Raw genomic sequence first — 12,500 nt, forward strand, 5'->3', positions numbered from 1 at the left:
TATCGGGTTTTTTTTGTGGTGTGTGTGTGTGTGTGTGTGTTGGTGTTGTTTTGTGTGTGTTGGTGTTTTGTGTGTGTGTGTGGGTTGGTGTGTTGTGGGGTTTGTGGGCGTGTGGTGTGCGTGTGCGTTTTGGGGTTTGGGGTGTGCGGGGTTTGTGCTTGGCGTTGCGTCGTGGGGGTTGGGCGTCCCGGTGCGCGGGGATTTCGCTTTGGTGTGCGTTTTGTGCGGGTTGATGTGCATGTAAGGCTGTGGTGCGTATGTTAAAATTTTGGTATTTCCTATTTTACATTTTCTCTCTCTTCATCCTCCTCATATCATCCCACTCCTTATCTTATCAATTATCTCCACCTTCCTCCCCCTCTTTTCATCAGCAATTTCTTAGCACCAATACTCTGAACTTCACCGGGAACACGCGCAATTAAACACGACGAATTTGAATATCGCGCCATATTTATGAAAAGCAGTCAAGTCAAAGCGACAAACTGGTTCTTTCTTTAATATTTATAAGCTGGGGCGTTCCCCTGAGCGAAGCCTTTTAATAATTTTAAAAGAAAATCTTTAGCTGAATTATTAAAAAGTTTCATAATTCTGTGTTTGATTTTCATAGTATATTATGGGAAAAAAAAACTATCCGGTATGAAAATCCACAGAATCAAGAAAGGGAAATACGAATAAAAAGAGAAAAAAAAAACGCAAGAATTTATTTAAAAAAAAAATCTCAAACACAAGAAGAATAAAAAGAAAAAACAGACATTAACAAAAAGTACATAAATAAATAAATAAAACGTAGGCATTACCATTATAAAAAAAAAATAAAGAAAGAAAGAAAAAAGAAAGAAAAGAAAAGAGAAAAGAAAAGAAAAGAAAGAAAAGAAAGAAAGAAAGAAAAGAAGAAAAGAAAGGAAACAAAAAACAACAAAACAAAGAACAAAAGAAACGGACCAGGCGATGTCGATAGAGCAAATACCATAAACTTTGCATGTACATTTTACGAGCCATGCCGGATAATGTTAACATGAAAAGATCATATGCTCCTCCCATATAAGTAGGTGAGGGGATCTCTCTCTCTCTCTTTCTCTTTCTCTTTCTCATTCGCTCTCTCTTTTCTCTCTCTCTCTCTCTCATTCTCTCACTCAGAGGGAGAGAAAGAAAGAAAGAGAGGAAGAGAGGAGGAGAGAGAGGAGGAGACAAGGGGGTGGGGAGGGGAAGGGAAGATGGGGAAAGAGAGGAGGAGGGAGGGGAGGAGAAGGAGGAAACAGAGAGAGAGAGGGAGAGGAGAGAATGAGGGAGGAGGAGGAAAAGGAGAGAGAGAGGGAGAGAGAGAGAAAAGGGAGGAGAGAGAGAGAGGGGGGGGAAAGGGAGGAGAGAGAAAAAGACAGAGGGGGGGGAAAAAGACATAGATAAACCTCAGCCTAGTTTTTTTTAATCTGCCCCCCGTACTTTTTTTTCCTTTTTAAAAAAAAAAAGACCAAGTCAATCAAACGAGAAAAAAAAAAAAAAAAAAACAAAAGGAAGGGGGGAAATAATAGTCACGGCGCTTCCCCATTTCCAAATGAAGCAACCACAGCTCCTAATCTCTCTTCTTTAAACCAATTTCCCGATTAATGACACAATCAATGGCTGAATCAGGTAATTTCGATCTTGATTATGCGCGTGATTAAAAGATAGCTCAGCTGATGAATAGAAGTTTGTTTTTTTAAATTTTTTCTCTTCCTTTTTTTTTTTCCCTTTTTTTTCCCCCCGGATTGTTTTCTTTTCTTTTGTTTTGTTTTGCTTCCCCCCCTTTTGTTTGCCCTTTTTTTTTTTTCCCCCCTTTTCCTTTTTCCCCCCCTTTGGTCCATCCCCCCCCTTATTTTTCCCCCCCCCCCCCCCCTTTTTTTTTTTTCCCCCCCCCCCCCTTTTTTTCTCCCCCCCTTTTCTTTTCCCCCCCCCCCCCTTTTTTCCTTTTTTCCCCCTCTCCCTTTTTTCCCCCCTCTCCCCCTCCCCCCTTTTTCCCCCCCCTCTCCCTTCTTCCCCCCTCCCTTCTCTCCCTCCCCAGGCCCAAGCAAAAAAAATTTTTTTTTTTTTAAAACCATTTAAAAAAACCCTTTGGTTTGTTTAAAACCCTTCATGACTTCCTTCTTTTGATATGACCAGTTTTTTTTTCCCCCCCCCCCCCCCCCCCCTTTTCCCCCTTTTTTCCCCCCCTTCTCTCTCTCCTTGCCCCCCTTTTTTCCCCCCCCTTTCTCCCCCCTTTTTCCCCCCTTCTTCTTCCCTCTCCCCCTTTTCCTCCTCATTTTTTTTTTTGCTTTTTTTCCCTTTAATTTTTTTTCCCCCCTTTTTTGGGGGAAAAAGGGGGGGTTTTTTTTTTTTTCCCCCCCCCCCCCCCCCCTTTTTCCCCCCCCCCCCCCCCCCCCCCCCCCCCCCAAAAAAAAAAAAAAACCCCCCCCCTTTTTATTTTTTTTTTTCCCCCCCCCCCCAAAAAACCCCCCCAGGGGGGGGGAATTTTTTTTCCCCCCCCCCCCCCCCCCCCCCCCCCCCCCCTTTTTTTCCCCCCCCCCCCCCCCCCCCCCCCCCCCCCTTTTTTTTTTTTTTTTTCCCCCCCCCCCCTAAAATTCCCCTTTTCTCCCTCCACCCTCGTTTTTCCCCCCTTTTCCCCCCCCCTTTCCCCCCCCCCCCCCTCCCCCCCTCTCCCCCTTTTTCCCCCCCCTCCCCTCCCTCCCCCCCCCCCCCTCCCCCCCCCCCCCCCCCCCCAAAACCCCCCCAAACAAGGAATAACCACCGAACCAAAATGCCAAGGAACCTCAGGGCCCCGGGGGGAAGGTTTAAAAATGGGGGGGCCGGGAGGTGGGGGGAAAAAATAGAAAGACCGGGGGAAATTATTTAGACGGTTTTAATTGAAAAAGGGAAGGGGAAGGGGGGAAAGAAAGGGAAGGGGAGGGGAGAAAAAGGGGAAAGGGGGAAAGGGGGGGGGAAGGGGGAAAGGGAAGGGGGAGGGGAAGAAAAAGGGGGGGGGAAGGGGAAAAAAAGGGAAAGGGGGGGGGGGGGAGAAAAGGGGAAAGGGGGAAAAGGGGGAAAAAAGGGAAGGGGGGGGGAAGAGAATGAGGAAGGGGGAGGGGAAGGGGAAGAGAATGAGGAAGGGGGAGGGGAAGGGGAAGAGAATGAGGAAGGGGAGGGGGAGAAGAAGGGGAAAAAAGGGAAGGGGGGGGGAAGGGGGGGAAAAAGGGGAAGGGGGGGGGAAAAAGGGAAGAGGGCGATGGAAAAAGGGTAGAAAAAAGGGGAGGAAAAAAGGGAAGGAAAGGGGGGAAGGGGAAGAGGAAAAGGGGGGGGGGGGGAGAAACGGGGGAAAGGGGGAAGGGGAAAGAGGAAGGAGGGAGAAAAAGGGGGGGAAGGGGTAGGGGTTTGAGGGGGGGGGGAGGGAGGGGAAAAGAGAAGGGTAAAGAGAAAATGAAGGACAAAGAAAAGAGAACAGAAGGGAGTGCGAAGAGGAACGAGAAACAATCAATCAAGAAAAAAAAATCAGAAGAAAAGAAGAGACGAGAGGGAAAAGACTTAAAAAAAAGGGAATCAAAACAAAAGAGGACGAAAGGGGGAGATGGAAGAGAAAACGCGAGAATATTCCAGCCCCGCTAACTCACATACTTAAATTTACCGATGCGTTGAGAAAATGACGCCAGGGTATTTTCTTTCCTCCATCTCCTTCTTCTTCCTCTTCTTCTTTTCATTCTCCTTCTCCTTCTCGTTTTTCTTTTTTTCTTCTTCTTTTTTTCTTCTTTTTTCTTCTTCTTCTCCTCCCTCTCCTTCTCCCTCTCTTCCCCCCTCTCCTCCTCCTTCTCTTCCTCCCTCTCCTTCCCCTCCTCCACCTCCTCCACCCCCACCTTCACCTCCTCCTCCCCTTCCTCCTCCCCCTTCCCCCTCACCTCCTCCTCCTTCTTCTTTTCACCATTTTTTTTTTTCGCTTATTCTGATTACCGACCGGACCGTGCCATTCTTCAAGATCATTATTATTCTCAAAATCTGATTACCATATCTGTTGTGGCTACGTGCGTATCACTCATATGCGATTAAGTCATACCTTTCGTATTCTGCGGGTTTGTAATACGTCTAGACATATTCCTTTCATGCCAGGGGGTCTGTCGTGTGTAAACGCACATGAATAGTTACTGGTAACACATATCTACGTACATTACATATACATAGGGGTTATATGCATATATGTATGCATGATAAATAGGCTTAAAAACACATACATATATGATAACAAAACACATCTATGTTTTTTTCTCTGCATTGTTTCGGCACACTTTTTTTTTTTTTTTATACAAAGATTGTACTTCTTAATGTATCAATTTCTCAACCGATGTACTTCGTTATTGAAACGTTTTCATGAACTGATATCTATTTTTTTTATGTACTTTCCCCTACCGAATACCTTTTCATTTCTTTAAAATCTATTTTTGTCAACCGACGTCCAGTACTTTCTACGCGTTTTAATACATCATCGAACTTTTCCAACGTAATACCAATAGGCCTATATACTATTCTATCTCAGATATGTTTTTTACTTAGTCTTATAGACCAATATACCTTTTTTTAAATATACCAATGACCTTTATTAACGTACCGATAGATATACCCTTGTTTACCCAATTTTTAATCCGACGTACTTTTTCCTAACATTTTTTTTAAACTGACGCACTTTTTTTTTTAAACGTTCTTTCTTCTACCGACATACTCCTTTTTTATCCAATATTTTTAAGGCACAGGCGTACTTCGGCGTAGTTTTGCCAACCGAGGTACTTTTTTTTTATTCGACGGACTTTCTTTGAACGTACTTGTTTCACCCGACGTGCTTTTTATTTTTTACCGGATACTGTTTTTCCCCCACCCGACGTGCTATTAACCGCGTCCCCTCCCTCCCTCCCTCCCTTCCCTTCCTTCCCCCTCCCCTCTCCTTCCTTCCCCTCCCCTCCCCTATCCCCTTCCCCTCCCCACCCGCCTCCCCATCTCAACTCCTGCATTCCCCGCATTGGCCAGAATCCGCGACGGCCACAAAGCGCTCGTTTTATGGCCCCCGCCGCGAGTCCGAACAAGGGCCAGCGCTCTCGTTAGTCACATCGTCAGTGGAAGTGGCCTGACCCGCGAGATTTCTGGACCGGAAAGGAACTTCAAAAACTTCATGGTCTTAAGAGAAAAAAAAAGAAAAAAAAAAAAAAATAGATAAAAGAGCGGGGGGGGGGGATAAATGATGTTATGGCTGCTGGGCACACGACAATTTTTTTTTTTTTTTTTTTTTTTTTTTTTTTTTTTAAGCATGTAATCCCATCATAGCTTTTAAGCATGTAGCCCCCATTATTTTTTTTAATATGTCACACGCACACACACACACACACACACACACACACACACACACACACACACACACACACCACACACACACACACACAGCACACACACACACACACACACACACACACACACACACACAACACACATACACAATCGACTACAAAACGCACATACACAGGCAGACGCACACACACACATACACAATCGACTACAAAACGCACACACACAGGCAGACGCTCACACACACACATAATCGACTACAAAACGCACACACACAGGCAGACGCTCACACACACACACACAATCGACTACAAAACGCACATACACAGGCAGACGCATACACACACATACACAATCGACTACAAAACGCACATACACAGGCAGGCGCACACACACAATCGACTACAAAACGCACATACACAGACAGACGCACACACACAATCGACTACAAAATGCACATACACAGACAGACGCACACACACAATCGACTACAAAACGCACATACACAGGCAGACGCACACACACAACACATACATTCAAATAGTTCCGCGTGTTTACACATCGAGAATGTCGTATGGGAGACGATTTTCCAGCACGCGTGACGGGAAGAAAAAGAAAAAGAAAAAGAAGAAAACGAAGAAACAAAAGGAAATAGGAAGAGAAATAGAAAGAAAAAACCAAAACAAAAAGGAAAAGAAACGAAAAAAAAGAAAAAAGGAAAGAAAAAAATATGAAAATCCAAAATATAAACATTGAACAGTGAAGTATTTAACGGTCAACGAAAAACATAGAATCAACAAAGATGAGTAAATCAAACAAATGCAAACATAAAAAGAAAACAAAAATGAAAAAACAAAAAAAACACCACGACCTTAATTCAACAAATCAATAAATTTTTAAAAATGCAAATAGGCCAATTAAATTCCGATCGCCTGTCTGTCGCGTGACGCTCATGGCGAATCGATCTCATGAGTAATAATCTATCGACCAACCTTCTATCTATCGGCCACCTACTGACTATCCATTGAGCAAATATCTACTTACTATTCACATCAACCAAATATCTATTGGGTAATTTTCTGTCAACTAGCTATATCTATACGAATCAACAATCTATTGTCCAACTATCTATCAATCTATCCTCCTACTGACCAAATATCTATCGACCAACTATCTATTCACCATCCATCTACTAACCAACTATCTATCAACGATCTATCCCCCAATTATCTATCGACCGAACCAACCATCAACCATCCATCTCTTCACCCAACGATCTACCATCCAACTATCTATCAACCCACTATCTGCCGACCGACCCACCACCCGCCATCCACCTCTCGCCTATCTATCGACCAAACTATCTATCTATCCGCATGACCGCCTGGCTGTGGACGCAAAACCGAGTTCTTAGGCGATCGTGAGAAGAATTTCATGTTCGTTGCGACCGCGTTTCGTTTTAATTGCGATCTGTACGTGACTGTAAGAGGGGTGGGGGGTGGGGGGGGAGGGTTGCGGGGTAGGGGAGGGAGAGGGAGGAGGAGGGGTAGAAGGAGGGAGGGAGGGGGAGGGGGAGGAAAGAGGGAGATGGGGTATGGGTGATGGAGAGAGAGAGAGAGAGAGAGAGAGAGAGAGAGAGAGAGAGAGAGAGAGAGAGAGAGAGAGAGAGAGAGAGAGAGAGAGAGAGAGAGAGAGAGAGAGAGAGAGAAAAGCAGAGAGAGAGAGAAGAGAAAGACAGAGAACAAGAGAACAGGAGCAGGAAAGAGAAGACAAGAGATCAAGAGAAAGAGAGAAAGAGGAAAACAATTAAAAAAGAAAAATGACAAAAAAAAAAAAAATACAAACGAAACCTAAAAAAGAGAGAGAGAGAGAGAGAGAGAGACGAATAACAGAACTTCAACCGACTTAATTAACGAATATCATCGCCTTTCCACCTCCCCCCCGCCATCCCCCGCCCACACGCCCCCCCCCCTTGACGGAGATCCAGTTGACCGAAAACAAGGCGCTTGACCGGTGGATCGTGGATTTTTTTTTTCTTTCTTTTTTTTCTTTCGCTGTTGTTTTGTCTGACTCTCTGTCTCGTTCTCTGTTCTTTCTTTCTTCGTCTCTCTTTCTTTTCCTCTCTTCTCTACCCCCTTTCCCCTCCCATTCCCTTTTCATTCCCCAATTTTTCCTCTTCTCTTCCCTCTCTCTCTTCCATTCTCTACATCTCCCTCTCCCTCTCCCTACCTCTCTCCCTCTCTCTCTCTCCCCTCTTTCTCTCTCTCTCTCTCTCTCCTCTCCCTCTCCCTCCCTCCTTCTCTCTCTCTCACCTTTCATATTCCTTCAACCTTTTCATTAGCTAAAAAAGAAAAAGAAAATCTATCCTTTGTTCCTTAACTTCTAAAAATAGACTTTGCCACCCATCTCGCCTCCCATACATTTTCTTTATTTATTATTTTTTTTTTTGATCAGTGACCGTATAAAACTCCCCCCCCCCTCTCCCCCCTCCCCCCCACCACCCCCCCCGGGTTAAAAGGGGGAGGGGGAGGGAGGGGGGGAGGGGGAGGGGGAGGGAGGGTGAGGGGAGGGGGAAAAGGGAAGGAAGGGGGGTGAAAGGGGGGGGGATCAGGGGAGGGGAAAAGGGGGGAGGGAAGGAGGGAGTGAAGGGGGGGAGGGAGGGGGGAATGCAAAGGGAGGGGAGGGGAGGGATGGGGAATGCAAAGGGAGGGGAGGGGAGGGATGGGGAATGCAAAGGGAGGGGAGGGGAGGGATGGGGAATGCAAAGGGAGGGGAGGGGAGGGATGGGGAATGCAAAGGGAGGGAGGGGGAGGGAGTGGGGAATGCAGAGGGAGGGGAGGGGGATGGGGAATGCAAAGGGAGGGGAGGGGAGGGATGGGGAATGCAAAGGGAGAGAAGTAGGGGGGAGGAGGGGGGAGGGGACATAGGGAGGGTCTCGGACAAGGAAAGGGCGGCTCAAGAAGGAGAAACATGGGGGAGGGGGGAGGGGGAGGGGAGAGAGAGAGAGAGAGAGAGGGAGAGAGAGGAGGGGGAGAGAGAGAGAGAGAGAGAGAGAGAGAGAGAGAGAGAGAGAGAGAGAGAGAGAGAGAGAGGGTGAAGGGGAGAGAGAGGGAGGGGAGGGAAGAAGTGGAGAGAAATACAGGGAGGAGAGGGGGAAAGGGAGAGAGGGAGGGGAGGAGAGGAGGAAAGGGGAAGAGAAAAGGGGGAGAGAGGGAGGAGAGGAGAAGGGGAGAGGGAGAGGGAAACGGGGAGGGGAAGGAGAGGCTTGTATCGCCACGACCTTGATGGTTATCGGGTGGGCGAGGGCGTGCACAGGGGCGCCCACGATGCCACCACGCCCACTCTCGTACCCCTTCACGCTTCTGGGGGGGGGGGGGGTGCGGTTGATGGAGAGGGGGGGGAGGTTAGGTATATACATAATAATATATGAATAAAGATATTAGTAAATCCTTCTGGAGGGGATGGGTGCGTTTGATGGAGAGGGGGGGGGGGGTTAGGTATATACATAATAATAAAGAAAGAAATTAATAATACAAACAAAATTAATCCTTATAAAGAAAAGAAAAACATATTATTTAAACCCAATGCACAAAATGGCCCTCCGGCGATACATCTATTGATAAAAAAAAAAAAAAAAAAAAAAAAAAAAAAAAAAAAAAAAGGAATATGCAAATGACCCACAAATAACGTCCCGCCTTATCCCAGCATCTCATCTCCCGTCGACAGCAAGTAGCAGCATCTTCGGGGCGCCAAACGAAGAGGCTGTTAAAAGGCGCTATCTTACGCAGCGCCTTCGCTCGGGACGGAAGGCAGCGATCCGTGAGAGGAGGGGGAGGGGAAGGGGAGGGGGAGGGGGGGATAGATGGAGGAGGGGAAGGGAGGTGGAAGGAGAGGTGGAGAGGGAGGGGGAGATGGGGGAGAGGGAGGGGTAGATGGAGAGGGAGAGGGAGGGGGAGATGGAGAGGGAGGAGGGGGGGAGGCGTTGGAGGTGAATGTAGAGAAGAAAAAAAAAGTAAATATTACCCTTTACCTCTCCCTCCCCCCTCCCTTCCCCCCCTCCCCCACCCCCCTCCTTCCCTCCTCCAACTCCAAACTCCTGAGCACTCCACTTCCTCCTCGCAACGGCCATCGAGAGGGCTGGCATGGGCGCCATTTGTATGGAAATACAATCCAAATATCTTTTTTTTCTTTTTTCTTTTTCTTTTTTTTCTTTTTTCTTTTTTTTTCTTTGTTCCCCTTTCGCTTGGCTGCATCCGTGGAAGGCGGGGGTGTAGATAAAGATAGGGGGAGGGGGGAGGGGGGAGGGGGGATCTAGGGACAGGGGCTATAACGGAGGAGAGGGGGAATGGGGGAGGGGGGGGGAGGAGGAGGAGGAGGAGAAGGAGGAAGAGGAAGGAAGGAGAAAGAAGAAAAGGAGGAGGAGGAGGAGGAGAAATAGGAGGAATCGAAGGAGGATAAAGACGAGAAGGAAGAGGAGGAAGAGAAGGAGGAGAAGAAGAAAGAAAAAGCAGAGACAGAGGCAATGGTAGAAGTGAATGGCAGGGGCAAGGGAAATGGTAATAGCAAGAGAATTCAATACGGGCATGAGAAACGGTAGGGGGGGAATGATTACTTCTTGGCGGACCACCACTGATATTGGAATGAGGTTCAGCATTTTCTCTCTCTCTCTCTCTCTCTCTCTCTCTCTCTCTCTCTCTCTCTCTCTCTCTCTCTCTCTCTCTCTCTCTCTCTCTCTCTCGCTCGCTCTCTCCCTCTCTCTCTCTCTCTCTCTCTCTCTCTCTCTTTCTCTCGCTCTCTCTCTCTCTCTCTCTCGCTCTCTCTCTCCCTCTCTCTCTTTCTTTTTTTAAGAATTAATATAGGCTTATCCTATTGGAGACCAAAGCGATTTTTTTTTTTAGATCGTCAATGAAAATGTTTCTATAAACATGGGTGACTAACGCTTTCGTAATAACGGATCGTATGTTCTCTATTTTTTTTTTTTTTTTTTTAATACTTGATTGGTCATCATCTTCTCCTCCTCATTATTATTATTATTATTATTATTATTATTATTATTATTATTATTATTATATATTATTATTATTATTATTACTATTGTTGTTGTTAATATTTCTTCTTTTTCTTTTTGTTCCTTTTATTCTCCATCTCCTCCTCCTTCCTCCTCCTCTTCCCTCTTCCCTCCTCCTCCACCTCCTCCTTTTCCTCCTCTTTCTCTCTTTCTTCCTCCTCATCTTCCTTTTCCTCCTCCACCTCCTCCCTCCTTCTCCCCCTTTTTCTCCTTCCTGCATCTCCTCCTTCTCCCCCTCCTCCTCCCCCCTCTTCCCTCCTTCCCCCTACTTCTTCCTCTCTCCTCCTCCCCCCTCTTCCCTCCTCCCGCTCGTTCCCCCCCCACCATCTTCCCCCCTTCCAGCACCCCCCGTTGTCAACACGCGAATGCCAGCCGAGCAATATTCCTTTCAACCCTGGCAACTTCCCCCTCGACACCTCTGCATTGCATCATCCTGCCCTCCTTGACCTCTGACCCAGCACCCGCCCTGGGAGAGACGGGGCGAGGTCACGACGCGATTATGAGAAACAATGAAAAGAAAACACGGAGCATTAATCTACTCGGAAGATATTCGACATCCTGCTTGCGTCAATCGGAGCAAGCAGAGGTTAACCGCATTGCATTCATGTGGACATACCAAATATACAAACACGCACGCACATACATACACACACACATGCGCTCTCTCTCTCTCTCTCTCTCTCTCTCTCTCTCTCTTCTTTCTCTCTCTCTCTCTCTCCCTCTCTCTCTCTCTCGCACCTACTCAGCATCCCCCCCTCCCTTCCCCCCCCCCAATCTCCTCCCCATTCCTCCCTCCCCCTTCCCTTCCCCCTCCTCTCAACTTCTCCCTCCCCTCTTTCCTCTCCCTTCCCCTATATTTCCCCCCTCCCTCCCTTCTCCCTTCCCCTATATCTCCCCCCTCCCCCTCCCCCTTCCCCCCCACCCCCACCAGGAGAGTAGGCCTACCTTGATGGCCGTGGAGGCTGAAGACCGGCAGCAGCTCCTTCTTCTTCCGCCTCCGTAGCTTGCATAGGCCTATGTAGCAAATGACGAACCACAGCACGCAGATGAAGACGATGATGCTGATGCAGATCGTCCAGATGATGGCATTCGTTACCCTCATCGTCTTGGATTTTTATTTTTATTTATTTTTTTTATTATTTATTTTTCTAGATTATCTATTTACACTAAGATTATCATTGGCCTATATTTTCGATTTTCATATTTGCCTTGGGCACGTTATCCTCACTATATTGACGGGAGATTTGTATAAATATATATATATTTCTTTTTTGTGTGTGTGTGTGTTAAAGTCGTGTATTTTTTATATTATTATTTTCTTTTAGGTGTTCGCTTATTTATTCATATTATTATTTGTTATCTATTGTTCTTTTATGCGCTTTTCTCCACCGGCTGTCTCTCTCCCTTCGCGCATTTCTACAATTTTTCATTTTATTTTTTCTTCATTTTTTTTTTTATTGCGTCTATTTTAGAGTAACTGATTTTGTTTCTTTCTGCTTTTTTCTCTCTTTCTTTTTCTTGTTACGTATTTTTCACTTGCAAATCACATGCTCCAGTTTTCAAAATAATAACACTAATTACAATAAAAACACGTAAACTCACTGTAGAGCTATTTATTATTGTTTTTTTTTTTTCACGGAATATCAATTTTTTAAAAATAATTTTACAATATCCTCTTCATAGTTCATAACCATAGCCTTCTGGAAAAAGGAAAGAAATACATATATATTACAAAGCAATTACAAATACACGTAGAATTTTATATAAAAAAAAAAATAAATATATATTTTTTTTTAATCATACACCTGAATCCCAAAAATTTTCCTCCCACCTAAAGAATAAATAAATATCTGTAACTTCCCACAACATAAAACAAAAAATAACGTAATTAAAAGAAAATCATACACTTCAACTTGATAAATATATAAATAAAAAATACAATTTAAAAAAAATCATACACTTGTATCCCAAAGAAACGTTTCCTCCCACCCAAGGAACAATTAAATATATGTAACTTGCTACAATAGTCCACCCTGGGAAAGGAGTCAAGGAGATAAAGATAAAAAGGAAAAAACAATAATCGCAATAATGACGTAATGATGAC

The 12,500-nt window shown here is 45.6% G+C and overlaps 1 long non-coding RNA gene across 1 annotated transcript in view; it reads right to left on the reverse strand.

Moving 5' to 3' along the window:
- LOC119599045 overlaps positions 1-12,500 on the reverse strand; it is an 86,154-nt gene that overhangs the window by 51,377 nt on the left and 22,277 nt on the right. Inside the window, exon 2 of the long non-coding RNA XR_005231053.1 lies at positions 11,342-12,096. This is a non-coding gene — a long non-coding RNA (uncharacterized LOC119599045). The remainder of the gene's footprint in view (positions 1-11,341; positions 12,097-12,500) is intronic.

The sequence above is a fragment of the Penaeus monodon genome, chromosome 42, assembly GCF_015228065.2.
Source record: "Penaeus monodon isolate SGIC_2016 chromosome 42, NSTDA_Pmon_1, whole genome shotgun sequence".
Classification (NCBI taxonomy): domain Eukaryota; kingdom Metazoa; phylum Arthropoda; class Malacostraca; order Decapoda; family Penaeidae; genus Penaeus; species Penaeus monodon.